Source organism: Natator depressus, chromosome 3 (genome assembly GCF_965152275.1).
Source record: "Natator depressus isolate rNatDep1 chromosome 3, rNatDep2.hap1, whole genome shotgun sequence".
NCBI classification, from domain to species: domain Eukaryota; kingdom Metazoa; phylum Chordata; order Testudines; family Cheloniidae; genus Natator; species Natator depressus.
Genome location: NC_134236.1, coordinates 52596423 through 52613807, shown reverse-complemented (window position 1 = coordinate 52613807; position 17385 = coordinate 52596423). Strand labels below are relative to the sequence as shown.

The following is a 17385-nucleotide window of genomic DNA, read 5'->3' as shown; positions in this document are numbered from 1 at the left end:
ATTTGTGATCTTTCATTCATTTTACAGACTATTAATCTAAGAACTGGTAAATCACATATCAGTACTTCCCAATGAATGATGGTTTAGACATGAGGGCTTTACAAAAACAGAAGCTTGCCTCATCTCAGGTTTCTATGTGAATCTGAAACTTATCGAGGTTCACACATTGATGTATGCAGTATTGTTATAGACATTTAGGTCCCAGGATATTTCTATAACTAAATAAACCATCAAAGGAGAAAGAAGCCTTGTAGAATGCAAATGAAGAACTTTAACAGATAAGCGCTAATTTCTAAACAAGTGGTCATTGTGTGTGATGTTAGGAGGTCAAAGACTTGAAATGCATTCCTTGCTCTTTGTCAGCGAAGGAAAAGCCCACATGGGTAGAGACACTGTCAGCTTATTTTCTGTCAGAAGAAGCTACAGGAATGGACTGAAGGAAAGATCTTTCATCTCTGTACTGTTTGGATTCTAACAGAATAATTGAATGAGAAGATGGAGATCCCCAGAGTTATTCTGGGTAGCCCTGAGAGAATTTTGGGAAATTGTCAGATTACTACATCTCTGCTACCATTCCGAATTATAGACTGTGACTCACCTATACATATATTTTACCTGCTTTAACCTCTCAATAACTCTCACTTCCTTTCCTTAGCTAATAAACCTTTAGTTAATTTACTATAGAATTGGCTCCCAGCATTGTCTTTGATGTAAGATCTAGAATACCAATTGATCTGGGGTAAGTGACTGGTCACTTGGGACTGGAAGAAACCTAAATGTGATGTGATATTTGGTATAAGTGACCACTTATCACTAAGTCCAGTTTGTCTGGGCAGCAAGATAGACTGAGCATCTATGGGGATTGGCTGTGACTCCATGGTAAGACTGCTATTGTGATCCAGGAATTCATGTGTGGTACTGGCTTGGTGAAATCTAATTTAGAAACACCACCAGTTTGGAGTGTCTGCCCTGTTTCTGACAGTCTGCCTTGAAGTAGGCACTCACAGTTGTTAGTCGCTACAGACAGTGTGACAGGTCCTACCTTACCCACCTTGTCTCTTCCCGGACCCATGCAAGCCTGTGTCCATGCCAGCAACCATCTCCAACCCCTTTCCACATGGCTCCTGTTCCTAAAGGGAAGCAAGGATGGGAAAGCAATGCTTTTGGGTCTTGAACAACCATTAAACTGTTCTTTATACATCAGTGCCTTTTGCAATCCTTCCCCCTCCCTCCTTTGCTCTCTAGCTCACATGGCCCAGGGACTATTGCTGCCAAAGTGCTAGTCAAGAAATGCCCAGACACAGGAGCACAGTGACTGCTCCTTAAAATCTTTGCTATAGCTTCTGCTGCTACATGCATGACAATGGTTTATGGGATTTCAATAAAATCATTGATTTACAGCAATATGTTGCTCAGGGACCATATCAGCATGGAGGGTGGGGTGGGGTGGGGTGGGAGCTGGCTTCACGTATGTATCACCAGAGCAAGATGGGATATTTGCAGGGTGGAGGGTGGAAGGGAGGTATCCATTGTAAAAACATACAAGCCTTGTGTTCTGGTTCCTGCAGCAACTCTGGGTCCTCCTCAGTGTTGATTTCCTCAACTGGGTCTGCTGGGTAGAGGTGCAGAATCACATGCTCCTCTTCCTGTGGGTCTCCCCGGGCTTCCTTGGTGCCCTGTCCCTCATCAGCATCCCATCATATTATGAAGCCAGTGGGGTTGAGGAGGGACTCATGAGTCACTTCAGGCTCTGTATTTACAGCCCTGGAGAGCACCAAGTCCAGTTCATCATAGCATGGGACTGTGCGAGGCTCTGTCCCAGAGTGACTGTTTTGAGTATGTCACACTCTGGTTTGGAGCCTCAAGGGCTTTATGTGCTCCTGGCACTGGGACAGAGTCTCGTGAATGGCAACCTCCTTCAGCCTCTGTGAAATCTCCCAGTAGAGCTGTATGTTCCTGCCACTCTGAGCAAAGTTATGGAGGATGGTGAACTCTGACCACACACTGATCAGCACCTGCATGTGCTCCAGAGATAAGATGGCAGCTCTTAGAACATGATCCCTGAATTCCCAATGAGCTGTTTGGAAGTGCTCAGAACATGTCCTCTGGCTGGGGACCTTTTTACATTTGTGTAAGTTTCAAGCAGAAAAGTGTTCAATGCATTATGGCGATTGCCCTGGAAGACTGTTGATACTCATGACCTCGTATACATGCCTTGTCCCCATCCACACTGAATTGCAGAAGGGTACAGGGTCATGCCGCAGTAGAGGTGTGTATATATAGAGGTGGGTGCTATGTTACTCTCTGTGTGCTCTCCTTCAGGAACATGCTTCAAGGCTTCAGATGTGGGCAGTTGGGGGTTATGGCACAACAATGCACGTGTAACCTTGTACAGTTGGAAGTGTGGACATAGCCTTAGTTGTCTAGGGGAGCAGTAAGTCAGTGGCCTATAACTTCCTCTTACAACTATTTGAGAGTGGCCATGTGGCCTGCTTCTTCCATCTATCTTTAAACGGGTATTTAGAAAGTCCACAGTTATTTTTAGATAAGGTAATTTAGAAGGGATATATATTCTCATGTTTCAGGGTATAAGCCACCCACTAACCAAAGATGGTTAGGAAGAATTTTCTCTTCTCACTTTATTTTAGATATGCCTATTTTGGGTTTTATTCCACTTGCTTGTGAAACAACTGACAGTAGCCACTTTCAGGACAGAATATTAGACTAGATGGAATTCCAGTCTGATCTGGGATGGTGATTCTTATGCTGCATCTTTCTATCTAGTATCTTTGGGACAGCTGGGAAAGAAAGCTTCTGCCTCCACTTCTACCTATTCTGATTACAAAAAGGACCTACTTTAATAATGGTAGTAGATTGGGAATCTCTGACATCAGAAGAAAAGAAATATGGGTAGTAGCTTGAGCAAGAAAGTTTGTTTCCCACATTGCTCCTTTTGAATGAGGAACAGATGGGGTGAAGAGGCTGCCCACTTCCTAGAAGGTGCTTCCTGTATAGGATGGAAGGACATAAGGACTTCTTGCTTACTTTCCTAGGGAATGGCACCTTTGGTTGCCTGCAAAGACTTTGGTGGAAGTTGCTGTGGGCAATCACCTGCACCCGAATCACCTAGCGATAAGTAAGGGCTTGAGCCCACTGATAGGAGTGGCGTTTTGATAGGAGTGGGGTTCTGTGGATGAATAAAAGTTCTATCATGCAGACGGAGTGTGTGTGTGTGTGTGTGTGTGTGTGTGTGTGTGTGTGCACATGCACAAAGGATGAGAGAGCCACAGGCAATCTCACCAGTGAAATACATCTGTTTCATTAGGAAAATGGGAAATATGCCTAGGTTAGATTCATATTTGCTTTAGGTTTCAGATTTAGGTTGACCTGAATTCCAAGAACATATAGGCATGCTGCATATCCAGGCAAGCTAAACATGCTACTTTGGGTTTGCTGAAACCTTGCAAACTGAAAAAAGCAGTTTTCACACCCTCTTAAGAGACTGCTTTTGCTAGTTTGGAAAACTATCTGCCTGAATATGTCTTCGGTAGAGTACAGTGGACCACAGCCAAATAGCGTGAGTAGCTGAGAATCCATGATTTGCAAGCTGTTGAAATTATTAGGAACTACCTTGGTGTTGGTAAAATGATCACACAGTCAGGTTTGATTTAAAGAAGTCAAATCCAGAAAACCTACTGAAACATACTGGACATTTTTTTGAGGCAGAGCTATTATTAGAGACACCCGACAACAACAGTCAAAAATGGTACTAGTGCTTCGTCTTTATGCTCTAGTTATCTCTAGTGGTGATACATTTCACCATAGATAATTTTCTACACCTAGACTGTAGTTACTTGGCTAAATAAACCATAATTCTGTAGAAGGATATCTTCCCAAGAGCATATTAAGAAGATGATTTTTTTCAAGTATTTGTTTACCCACCTTTTTAGAGCCAGTAAACTGCAAGCAGAGCCCGTTAGGTTTACATTTTAACAAACTTTAAGAGTTTAGATAAGAATTTGAAGAGGTGTTGGCATATGAAACCACAAGAAGATCACTACTTATTTAATGATGAAACCTTGAGGTACAACAGAAACTAGTCAAAAGAAAAATTACATATGTGCACATGTGACCTGCCAGTGTAAATGTCAATACATTATATGAATCATCTCCACAGAGAATATATTACATATAATGGGACATGCACAGTATATCACTATGGAATGTTGTTTCTTTCAGGTGTCACACTGGATTTTCTGGTCAGTTTTGTGAAATAGAAGTTAATGAGTGTGGTTCATCACCTTGTCTACACGGTTCAACCTGTGAAGATCATATCAATGGATATACTTGCAAATGTCAACATGGTAAATACTGACAGATCATTCTCAAGCAGAACATTTTAAATTCATAGTTATTATTATATGAGGAAAATGTTTTTGTTTGTAACCCGGGTTAAAATATACAGTTCAAAAGTTAAACTATGCCTTTGATCTGATATTTGTAAAGACAATATCATTATAAGAAACCTCCCCTTTTGTTAGTCTATGCATTGCCAGATGCACTTGAAAAAATGGAATGAAGGCTAATGATAGAATTAACTACTGTAATCAACATGTTAAAAGGGGTTCAAATTAAAATTAATTATTTTATGAAGACAGTTTGAAACGTTGGCTAAACCTAGAGCTACGGGTTTTCATAGATTTGAAGGAGAGAAGGGACCAGTGTGATCATCTAGTCTGACTGCCTCTATATCACAAGCCACAGAACTTCCCAGAAATAATCCCTCTTTGAACTAGAACATATTTTTTTTTTAAATCTAATCATGATTTTAAAATTGCCAATGATGGAGAATCTACCACAACCCTTTGGTAATTTTTCCAATTACCCTTGCTAATTAAAAAAATACACCGTATTTCCAGTCTGGATATGTTTAGCTTCAACCTCCAACCATTGAACCTTCTTATTAGTCTCCTAGATTGAAGAGCCCATTAACAAATATTTGTTCCCTGTGTAGGTACCTGTAGGCCCTGATTAAGTCTATGATCTTGATTACTGTAATTAAACATGTATGCATCTGACGAAGTGGGTATTCACCCACAAAAGCTTATGCTCCAATACGTCTGTTAGTCTATAAGGTGCCACAGGACTCTTTGCTGCTTGTAATTAAACTCTAAACCAGGGATCGGCAACCTTTGGCACACAGCCCATAAGGGAAATCCACTGGTGGGCCGGGATGGTTTGTTTACCTGCAGTGTCCTCAGGTTTGGCCGATCGCAGCTCCCACTGGCCATGGTTCGCCGTTCCAGGCCAATGGGGGCTGCGGGAAGCGGTGGCCAGCACATCCCTCAGCCTGCGCCGCTTCCCACAGCCCCCATTGGCCTGGAACGGCGAACACAGCCAGTGAGAGCTGCGACCGGCCGAACCTATGGACGCTGCAGGTAAACAAACCGTCCCAGCCCACCAGCGGATTTCCCTGATGGGCCATGTGCCAAAGGTTGCCGATCCCTACTCTAAACCAATGGATTAGGTACTGTGTTAGGATACATTTTTAAAAGTTATTTTAACTGGACAAAAAAAATAGCATTAATTGTGATAAATTGCTCAACACATTTTTGACTAAAGGTATGTGTGGTCATGAATAGGTAGTCAGATATTTCTGAAAACTATAGTTGGGGCTGACAGATGAGACAGAAATTTCTCAAACTGGCAACTACTATCAATTGTACATCTGGATCAGGTTTAAGAATTAGCCTTTATGGGTCGGTCGAGGAATATCAGTTTTGTAGAACTACATAAAGCAAGGTCACAAAACACCTCCATTGTGTCATCTAGTAGGGCCTGTATGTTTCAGGACTAACTGCTGTATGTCATTTGTATTGATAAGTTATATGTTGTTTAATATCAGCAGTGCCTTGGCCACTTCAATTAGTACCCAACCCACAACTCAATTCCTCTTATATATAAAAACGTGTCCCTCATATTGTTTCTAAACCTTTCTTTCTTCCGCTCGAAGCCATGCTCCAAGACTGACTAACTTCCTTCATTCCATTATATTGCCTGGTGTAATGCAGCTATGTTCTCATTATATAGCCCACAAGTACCCTGCTTTAATAGGGAAAATTGAAGCTGCAATTAGTAGCCAAATCTTTCAGATCCTAACTAGCATGGACTGTCAAGCAATCTCAGCTATCTTAACAATGATCAAGAAATCTTGGACATTGGCCCATCCCTGAAAATCCTTTGAAGGCCTCTCACCTGCTAAACACATTCTTTAGTCCTTAGCCTCCAAATATAATAGAAATGTAATCTACCTTCAGGAGACACATGGCAAATTCTTTTCTGCCAACCACTTTAACATCAAAGGTTATGACCTTGTGAGTTACTGTCTGCATAGGAAATATGGCCATGGTACCTACGTTAGAGCAGATTTTGCTGATATGGAACCACTCCCACTTAATTCAGACCTCTGTGATGTTGTGAGAATTGGTCATTTTGGAGTGGCAAATGGCCTAACCAACCTTGGCCTACCCCAAATATTTTTCCTGAGCTCACACACCCTCCATATGTTGGAGATTTTAATAGCCACTACACCATCTGGGGATATAGAGAGTCAGATCAAAATGGACCTTTTGGACTGGGTCTCTCTCCAGGACTTTCACCTCATCCATGATCCAAAACAACAGGGTCGTTTTCATTCTGCCAGATGGAAGCAAGACTTACCTGACTTCACCTGGACCACCTGTACTGGCAATCACCCACTTCAACCTTTAAATATTATATCAAAAAAATTCCCACATAGTTAACACCAGCCGATTCTTACCAAAGTTGGAATAACCATACTTGTTGTGAGCACCAATAAAAACACTTCCTTGGACTTTCTCATTGTGATACACCCAGTGCACAAGCATTTCATTTGGTTTGTTGGACAACAGTCACTACCAATACCAGATTTTGCATTTTGGGCTCTCTACAGCATCCTAGGTGTTGACAAAGTTCCTTATGCTTGTGGCAGCCTATCACAGAAGTATGAGTATCCAGGTGTTCCCATACGTAGATGACTGACTTGTCAAGGGACACTAGAATCTCAGGTCTGTGACAACACTTGTGCATTCTGTAGCTGTTCACATTTTTGTGTGTGCTGGTAAATGAGAAGAATTCAACATGAACAGCGATATGGCAGATAGAGTTCATCAGGACCATGCTCAACACAGGAAGAGCCACTGTCTATAGAATACATGATCTCTGCTCCCATCTGCATTCCCAACCCTTGATGTGAGTAAGATCCTGCCACAGGCTGTTGGGTTTTCTGGCAGCTTGTTCATTATCTTATATGTGAAGCTCCACTTTCAGTAACTTCAGACATAGCTGTCTTTGGTCTACTCCCAAGAAGACATCACTTAGACAGGAGTGTGACTCCCTCCCTCAGTCCTCCAGTCACTAGATGGTGGAAAGACCCAGGCAACATTTTCAAGGGCATTCCATACAGCCCAGTTCATCCTCAAGAACCATGATCACACACATCTCTGTGTTCGGATACGGGGCTCACATGGGCAATCGCATGGCTCAGGGCATGTGGTCTATTACGGAGAAAACCTTACACATCATTCCCCTAGGACTCAGGGCCATATACAGGACATGTGTGGGGGGTTTTTTTCTGGTCATTTGTGGCTGGAGAGTCTTGGTAATGTCAGGCAAAAAGGCAGCAGTCTTCTCCCTAAACAGACAGAGAGGGATCAGGTCTCAGGCCTTCTGCCAGGAGGACACCCATCTTTGGGACTTTGCCGGGGGCACAACATTACCCTGCCATTGGTCCATCTCCTAGGGTGGACAATGTGAAGGCAAATGAGCTGAGCACATGTGTTTGCAGTGATTGATGCAAATGACAGTCCTTCAGGGTCTCTTCCAGTAATGAATAGTTCCCCACAAGAGCCTTCTCACAACAGAGGAGAACAAGTGTCACCACTTTTGTTCATGTGTAGGGGTGGCCGGGGTGGGGGCAGGCACGCATAGTCCTTGATCTCTCTTGGGCACCTTTCTCCTTCCTTGGACAGACTGTTCTATAAATTTACTCCCATCCCCTCATTACTGAAGGTGCTGTGGAAGATCAGGTGGAAGAAAGCCAGAGTAAGGCTCATGGCCCCAGCCTGGCTGAGGCAAACATGATTCTGGAATCTCCTTGATCTTTCCCTAGTACCACCAATCTTCCTATCCTTGATTTCTCAATCTTCTATTTTGGAACAGGGGCTCTTGCACCTGACCTTAAGTTTCTTCCACTTGACAGCATGGATACTCACTGGTTGACACCAGTGGAGAGGGCCCATTCAAGAGATGTTCAGCAGATCCTTCTTAGTGGTAGAAAAGATTCCACTATGTCTTTCTAACTCTCAAAAGATTTTGACTTTAGTAAAGCTTTTGATATGGTTTCGCATGACCTTCTCATAAAGAAACTAGGGAAATGCAACCTAGATGGAGCTACTATAAGGCATAACTGGTTGGAAAATTATTCCCAGAGAGTAGTTGTCAGTGGTTCACAGTCATGCTGGAAGGGCATAATGAGTGGGGTCCTGCACGATCGGTTCTGGGTCTGGTTCTGTTCAATATCTTCATCAATGATTTAGATAATGGCATGGAGAGTACACTTATAAAGTTTGCGGACGATACCAAGCTGGGAGGGGTTTCAAGTGCTTTGGAGGATAGGATTAAAATTCAAAATGATCTGGACAAACTGAAGAAATGGTCTGAAGTAAATATGATGAAATACAATAAGGATAAATGCAAAGTACTCCACTTAGGAAGGAGCAATCAGTTGCACACATACAAAATGGGAAATGACTGTCTAGGAAGGAGTACTGCAGAAAGGGATCTGGGGCTCACAATAGATCACAAGCCAAATATGAGTCAACAGTGTAACGCTGTTGAAAAAAACGCAAAGATCATTCTGGGATGTATTAGCTGGAGTATTGTAAACAAGACACGAGAAGTAATTTTCTGCTCTACTCCACGCTGATTAGGCCTCAACTGGAGTATTGTGTCCAGTTCTGGGCACCACATTTCAGGAAAGATGTGGACAAATTGGAGAAAGTCCAGAGAAGAGCAATACAAATGATTAAAGGTCTAGAAAACATGACCTATGAGGGAAGATTGAAAAAATTGGGTTTGTTTAGTCTGGAGAAGAGAAGACCGAGAGGGGACATGAAAACAGTTTTCAGGTACATAAAAGGTCGTTACAAGGAGGAGGGGGGGGGGGGAATTGTTCTTTTTAACCAATGGCATATTGGGCTGTATTAGTAGGAGCATTGCCAGCAGATGGAGGTAGGTGGTTATTCCCCTCTATTCAGCACTGGTGAGGCCACCCCTGGAGTATTGTGTCCAGTTTTTGTCCCCCCACTAAAGAAGGGATGTGGACAAATTGGAGAGAGTCCAGTGGAGGGCAATAAAAATGATTAGGGGGCTGGGGCACATCACTTACGAGGAGAGGCTGTACTCACCTGTCAGGGGCATAGCCCAAGCATGGGACTTTAACCTGGTCCTCTCAAAACTGATAGATGCTCCCTTCAAACCTATGGCTAATTGCTCACTGCAATACCTCACCATGAGAGTGGCCATTCTCTTGGCAATCATGCCTGAAAGGAGAGTTTGGGAGCTACAGGCTCTGATGGCAGAGCCACCTTATATAGACACCAATAGGAAAAAAAATATCCATAAGACTGCATTGCAGATTTCTTCCCAAGGTAGTGTCAGAATTCTACATCAATGAGGTCATCCACCTACCTGTGCTCTTCCCCAAGTCTCACACTGGGAGAATGGAGCAAAGCTGCATATGCTGGATGTAAGCAGAGTTGTATTATTCCATCTGGACAGGACAAGACCCTTCCAGAAATCTCCCAGGCTGTTTCAGACTTACACGGAGAAAGTAAAAGGACAAGCTGTATCTACTCAAACAATATCAAACTGGATTTTTCAATGCAGCAGGTCATGTTACATGCTAGTGGGCAGGCAGCCACCCAAAAGAGTAAATGTCTACTCCACAAGGGCACAGTCCACCTACATGGCCTCTTTAGTAAATCTGCCAATCCAAGATATTTGCATAGCAGCAACCTGGTCATCCGTACACATGTTCACAAAGCACTATGCACTGATACAAACATCCAGGGATGATGCGGTTACAATCCATGTTTACAAAGACTTCTTATACCTGATCCCAATGAGGGCTACTGATTGGGAGTCACCAGCTGTGGAATAGGTACATAGACTAGCACTCAAAGAAGAAAAAAAGATTACTTACCTGTACAGTAGCTGATATTCTTCGAGATGTGTAATCTATATACATATTCCACAACCCATCTATCATTCCTGCTACTTCAGAGTCCTGATGTCCAGGTGGCAAAGGAACTGGGTGTGGCAGAGTGGCTCTGACTCTTTACACCCTTGCAAAGTGCATGAGGAGAACATAGGTGCATGCACCTCCCTGTTAGGTACTTCTGACTAGAAAATTCTGTGACATGTGCACTGGATATTCAGTCACCAACTGTGGAATATTTATCTAGCAACACATCTCAAAGAACATCAGTCACTGTACAGGTAAGTAACCTCTTTTTTCCCTATAATAAGGTTCATTGTTTCGGGTTTAGATATATAAATAAGTATGCTGTCTCCACAGCTCTCCCAGCATCTAACAGTTGAGTGAGCAAGACAGAGACTCAGATTGTACCCCTTAAAGGTACATTGTGAGGCCAAATTTGGCCCATAATTTAGGGGTTTTCTTAATCCGAACAGAAACATCTTTAACAAATAGACATTACCCAGAGCACTGGCAAGCTAAACAGTGCAACACTATATGAATGCATGAGGGCCTGAATCTAAAACAGGAATCTGTACAGGAATCTGTACAGGAACATAGGAATTGCTGTACCAGATTAGAATGCTGGTCCATCTAGTCCAGTATCCTGTCTCAAAGAGTGGCTAACACCAGCATAAAATGTGAAAAAGGGGACAAAAAATTTCATATTCTTTCAATTATACTAAAGTAATGGCTGGTTCTGGATGCTCCTGCACAGGTGTGCTATGGGACAAGAGGTTAGAGGAAATATTCGACCCCTGAACTGGCACAGGGGCAGGCCAACAATATAGACATAGCTTACCCTTGAGCTGGAGGTTCAGTTAACTTCTAGCAGTAAGTTCAGTGAAGCAGGGATGTGGCCAGGTCTTCTCCTTCTGGCTACACACTTGCTGACGTCTGGCAGCAGGAGTAGGTATTATTATTTATTATTTCCTTAGCATCCTAAGAGTATTAGCTTCTTAATAAAGTACCAGTGAGATCTATATGCCTTTGTCATTTTTATAATATTGCCTGTTGCTAAATACATACTTTTAATTTAGTTCCCCTACAGTATCATGTAGTCAGTTCACATATTCAAATCTCTCTCTGTACATAGATATATGCCAGGACTATTTGTGTTTACTTTTATGTAGCTACCTGACCTAAGGTCAACGTATGGATTTATAAGTTTTTTTGAGTAAGCATTGTTTTCTATCCTGACAGGATGGGCAGGCTTGAACTGTGAGGAGGATATTGATGAATGCAGCTCTAATCCCTGTGTACATGGTATCTGCGTCCAGAAGGAACCCAGCTTGGGTTACACCTGTTTTTGCAAACCTGGATTTGTGGTACGATTCTAAATGTTCATTACTTCCCCCCAGATTTACTCCTATCTATGCACAAATACATCTTTATTTCCCTCCTTTCCTTCTTATCCTCATTCAGATAATGTCCAGTTTCCAAACAGCTGGACTATTTTAGCAACTCTTGCTATTGTAGCACCTCTATTATTCCAAATAGTTATTCATCCAACACTAGCAAAACATGATCTAATGCAATTTAAGTGTACTGTAATGGATTTGTCAGAACCATCAACCTCTATTAATAATTTTTGAAATATATATTGAATCATCTATCACTTCAAAGTACTGTACGTGTCACTATTAGTCACTGTTGCTACACAGTGGTATCTGAGATATGGTAGCATCTCTCTTCACATAAAGTTGGAAACAATAGTGATATAGCATTCCACTCTGTGGTAATTGTAGGTAAATGTTGATGATCCAGTGGTTAAGGCACTAACTTATGACTTTGGAGACCTGGATTCAATTCCATTCTCCACCTCAGACTTCCTGTTTGACTTTTGGCAAGTCACTTAAGGCTAGACCCACAAAGGGACTAAGGCACCTAAACACCATAGCCTCACTGTGCCTCAGTCCATCATCAGTAAAATGGGGATAATGGTACTTCCCTACCTTACAGGCGTATTGTGAGGATAAATACATTAAACATCATGAAGCACTTTGAGATCTATTAATGAAAAGAGTTAGGTTGTTGTTTTTAATGACAATTATTATACCTATTTTCAAGTTGTAAACTTAAAATTATCAGTTTGCAGGTAAACCATTAAGACATGTTTCAAGGTTATCAAATGATCATTTAATATATCCTTCTTGCACAATAGTAGTTATCCTCAGCTACTGCAGGTTTACATATCTTTAAAGTGGTCATCAGATTCTTTTCTGTTTTTACCTTTATATTTAGTTGTGATAAAAGCCCTCTAATTAACTTGTCACATAAAAAGGCTGTATTGAGACCTTAAATTTTATAGGATTAGGGAAGATTATTAAACTAGATAGTTTCTTCATCTGAGGAACAGACCATTTGAAGCTATGTGCAGAATTTGGAATTAACAGAGAAGAAATATTAATGTTTCTATTAATATGTTTGTAAAACTGAGAAATAACGTCAGGTAGCTCTTATTTCATACTTTAGAGCACTAGTGTGAAACAATGAACTGTTAATTAGAACTAGTGACTCTCCTTATCAAAACCAAATGGGAGTTTGATCCAGTCCAATATGGAAGTATCTACATTGTTCCAAAATTCTCGTGGACTACCACAAACTAACAATAACATTTTTACAGCTGTATAACAAGTTTATAGATTCTATGACTCTGTATAAAAGATGTAAAACTGTACTGTTGACTCATCTAGAAACCACATCAGGTGGGATCTTTTACCTCCAACTTAGGATATAAATAGATTTGAGGTTCCCATCACAGGCGGAAGGAACTATTAGAGAAGTGGGTTCAAACTACAGTATAGCAGATTTAGATTAAATCTTAGGAAAAAAACTTCCTAGCTGTAAAAACAGTAGGACAATGGAACAGACTGCTTCGGAAGGTTGTGGATGCTTCTTCACTGGAGGTTTTCAAAAGGAAGCTGGATAGATATCTGTCTTGGATGGTTTAGACACAACAAATCCTATATCTTGGCAGGGGGTTAAACTATGCGGTCCCTTCTAATCCTATGATTCTAAGTCGTGTGTGAAGGAACTGTAAAAAAACAGGTGGAACAACCTCTGGTGAGAAAGTTTTTTTTATTGTTATTTAAGTTAACAGTCAATCTTATGAGGCTTAAAGCAAAAACAATAGTAACAGAAGTACTAATAAGAGAAGCACTCTTTGCGGATGATTGTGCCCTCCTAGCACACTGAGGGAGATCTCCAGTACATCGTAGATCGCTTTGCTAAAGCGTCACAATTGTTTGGCCTCACAATCAACCTGAAGAAAACTGTGGTGTTGCATCAATTATCTTCACCACTCCATGCTGTATCCCCTACTGTATCCATTAGTGGCAACGAACTAAAGTAAGTTGTTAGTTTTACCTATCTCGGCAGCAAAATCTCCTACGATGAATCTCTTGAGAAAGTGATCACGAACAGGATACAGAAAGTTTCTCTCTCACTAGGAAAACTACAAAGTCCTGAAATCCCACAACATAACCCTCTCAACAAAAATAAAACTTTACAATGCTTCTGTGCTTATATCTCTCCTCTATGGCTGTGAAACCTGGACATCAGACAAACGTCATAGCAAACAGCTAGAGGCCTTCCATATGCGGTCTCTGCATGCCATTATGAGGATCTGCTGGCAAGACAAAATTATCAACCTGGAGGTTCTCCAAAAGTCAAATGCCACAAGCATTGAGGCGATGCTGATAAAAGCCCAACTACGTGGCTTGGACACATCATTAGGATGCTTGAACATCAACTCCCCAGAAATATTTTCTATGAAGAACTGGCACAAGGGCATCAGAATCAAGGCCGCCCCAGAAAGTGGTACAAGGACAGCATCAAGAACAGCATACGCTTTTGTGCAATAAAACCAGATGATCTCGAGAAGTCTCTGTTAAATAGATCAGCCTGGCATCACACAACACCTGGAGCTTTCCAAGCCTTTGAAGAGGACAGAAATAATCTACTGTTAGCTGCAAGGGAAAAGTGTCATACCACTGCTATAGCTGCCAAGACACTCACCAATGACTTTGTCTGCCTGACCTGCTCACGAGCATGCACGTCACGCGTTGGACTTCAGAGTCACTCCAGAATCCACAAACAGAGAAAGCATGAAAACGTCATTGTCGAACTGACGGACTACAGACCTAACAGTAAAGGAAAGTCTAGGTAGTGAATAAAGTTGGATCATGTGTATCTGCACGTGCACACATGCTCTGTTAGGGGCGGTCGGGGCTTCCTGTCTTACAAATTGCTGTTATCAATAACCAAAATATGCAAAGGAAAAAAAAACCCTGTCAATAATGGGTTAAATTTTCAGAGTTACTGTGCTGTGTTTCATCTCAGAGAAACTCATTAAAGTCAACGTGAGTCACATAAACCTTTAAAAATTCACCTCATTTTATTTAAATACTCTGCACCTACACCAGCCAAATATACCTTATCACATAACTGAAATCAAATTATTGAATTTAAATAGCATTCACTTTGTTAAATTAAAAAAAATACTTTATCCAAGTGAAGGGACATGTTTTCTATCCAACATTGTTCTTTGAATTTCATTAAGACATTTTATGATGCATGGGTGTCATGCAGGGCAGTTGTTCCTTTGAGAATCCAGAAATCACTATTTATTACAGTAATTAGATTTAAGAAAAGCTTTGTGCTAGGAATATCTTTGTATGTTTAACCTTTTTGAACTAAGTTTTAAGGCATTGGCAGAGTTCTCGATTGTTCTCAGACAATCACTCAGAGTAAGTTCCTATTCTGTACTGATCTTGTTTGCCTTAAGAAAGGTTCTGGCTATCCAGGCTTGCTCACTCTCAGTTTTTGAAGATACTGTTAGCCTAGGCCTTCTTCACTAACCTTACTAGCATAATTGTATACACTAGGAGATGCTGCCATCCCTGGTTTCATCACTAAGAAGTTCTTTATCATTGTCAAAGGGGGTTGTGAGTCCAAGGCTGGCTGTATGGCCTAGTGGTGATACTCTGGACTGTGCCACTCAGTGGTGAGAGTCAGTGGCTGCCTTGCCTAGAACCTAGAATTAATGGCCATGTTGCCGAATTACAAGAGTTAGTGGATGGGGTGGGAAAACTCAGGCCTACCCTGCCCCGTCGGGTTCCAAGCTAGGGCCCTTCAAAATAATGGTCCAGATACATGGCCTAGGGCATCCGTACACATGTTCCCTGGGTCACTTCCTACCCCCTTTTCTGTTTCTCCATCTGTGCCATGGGGTCCCCCTTGGAGTCCTCTCAGGTCACTCTCCAGAGTATCTTCCTCTCTCTGCAGGAACTCACTGTCCTTGGCTCCCACAGTTGAAAGGCCCGCAGAAGTTTGACTGTGAGCACCAGAGGCTTCTCTGCAGGAGGCAGCAGCACCCAACTGCTCCCCTGCCATTAAAATATTAAATGAATTATGTGCATAGTTTATTGTATATGACTTCCCAATAATTTAATTAGGTTACAGAACTCATTTTTTTACAATTCAAACTCTTCTATCTAAAGTGATCAAATAGTTTTGGATGGCATTACCTCACTTCCCTATCTTTGCTGCAGCCTCTAATTTAGACTTTCTAAAGAAAAATATTGTTAGCAAAATCACGTTAGAAAATAAAAAAGGACCAGCAGATTTTTTTTAAGATAGGCATCATTTCTAACTTGAATTTTGAATTTAAATTGCACAGCAGTCCCTCACAAATAAATGTTTATTTTAATTAGCATCAGTTGACAGGTTTACTTCATTGGCACCAGTGCAGAGTTTGCTGCCACTTAGAACTTTAATCAGTGGTTGACCTAATTTAGAATATCAGTCAATGGTGCTATAAGGAGGGCTTTGGGATGTTTGACCATGGGGAAGCATTGTTTTCATGGGATTGACACCACTTGAGTAGTGAGGGAAATAGACAAGAAACTCAGGGGAGATGGTGAGGAGATGCTCATGTAATTACAATGCCTGATTCTAACATTGAGAGGGAGGAAAATCAAGTTTGAAAAGATACAGCAATGAAGAAAGGAACTACAGTGGGTAGGAGAATGGACATTAAGAGGAAAGATAGTGCTGATACCAATGAAACTAACAGTCAGATAGGCAGTGCTGGCAGTAGAATGACTGTATACAATTCAGCAAGGAATGTGGGCAAAGCCAAACCACAAAAAATAAGATGTTTGTACACCAATGTAAGGCACCTGGGTAACAAAATGGAGAAACTAGAACTACTGGTGCAGGAAGTGAAACTAGACATTATAGGGATAACAGAACCATGGTAGAATAGTAGTCACGGCTGGAGTACAGGTATAGAAGGGTATGTGCTGTTCAGGAAAGACAGAAATAAAGGCAAAGATGGTGAAGTAGCATAGAATGTTAATAATGAGGTAGATTGTAAAGAAATTAGAAGTGATGGAATGGATAAGACAGAGTCTGTTTGAGTCAAAATCACCTGGGGACGAAAGCTACTGGAGGTTCCCGTGGGATAGTGCTTGGGGTAGGCTACAGACCCCAAGGATCTGATTTGGAATTGGACAGACACTTCTTTAACTTTTGTAATGACATAAATACTACTAGGAATTATATGATTTTGGGAGATTTTAACCTCCCAGATATTGATTGGAGGACAAGTGCTACAAATAATAGTAGGGCCCAGATTTTCCTAGATGTGATAGCTGACATATTTCTTCACCAAATAGTTGCTGAACCACAAGAGGCAATGCCATTTTAGATTTGGTATTTGTGAGTGGTGGAGACCGCATAGAAGAACTGATTGTAGGGAGCAACCTTGGTTTGAATGATCATCAGCTAATTCAGTTTAAACTAAATGGAAGGATAAACAAAAATAGATCTGCCAGAAGGGTCTTTGATTTCAAAAGAGCTAACTTTAAAACAATTAAGGGAATTAGTTAGGGAAGTGGATTGCACTAAAGAACTCAATGATCTGAATGTGGAGGAGGCTTGGAATTACTTTGAGTTAAATTTGCAGAAACTAGCTGAAGCCTTCATCCCAAACAAGGGGAAGAATCCCTATGGAAGGGTTGCAGACCAACCTGGATGAG

The 17385-nt window shown here is 41.5% G+C and overlaps 1 protein-coding gene across 1 annotated transcript in view; it reads left to right on the top strand.

Moving 5' to 3' along the window:
- The first annotated feature begins 4317 nt into the window (after positions 1–4317).
- The window catches only part of LOC141984480 (protein eyes shut homolog), a 461568-nt gene continuing 448500 nt past the window's right edge, over positions 4318–17385 (top strand). Inside the window, exons 1-2 of the mRNA XM_074947560.1 lie at positions 4318–4364; positions 11543–11667. The gene's annotated coding sequence lies outside the window, so the exon portion shown is untranslated. The remainder of the gene's footprint in view (positions 4365–11542; positions 11668–17385) is intronic.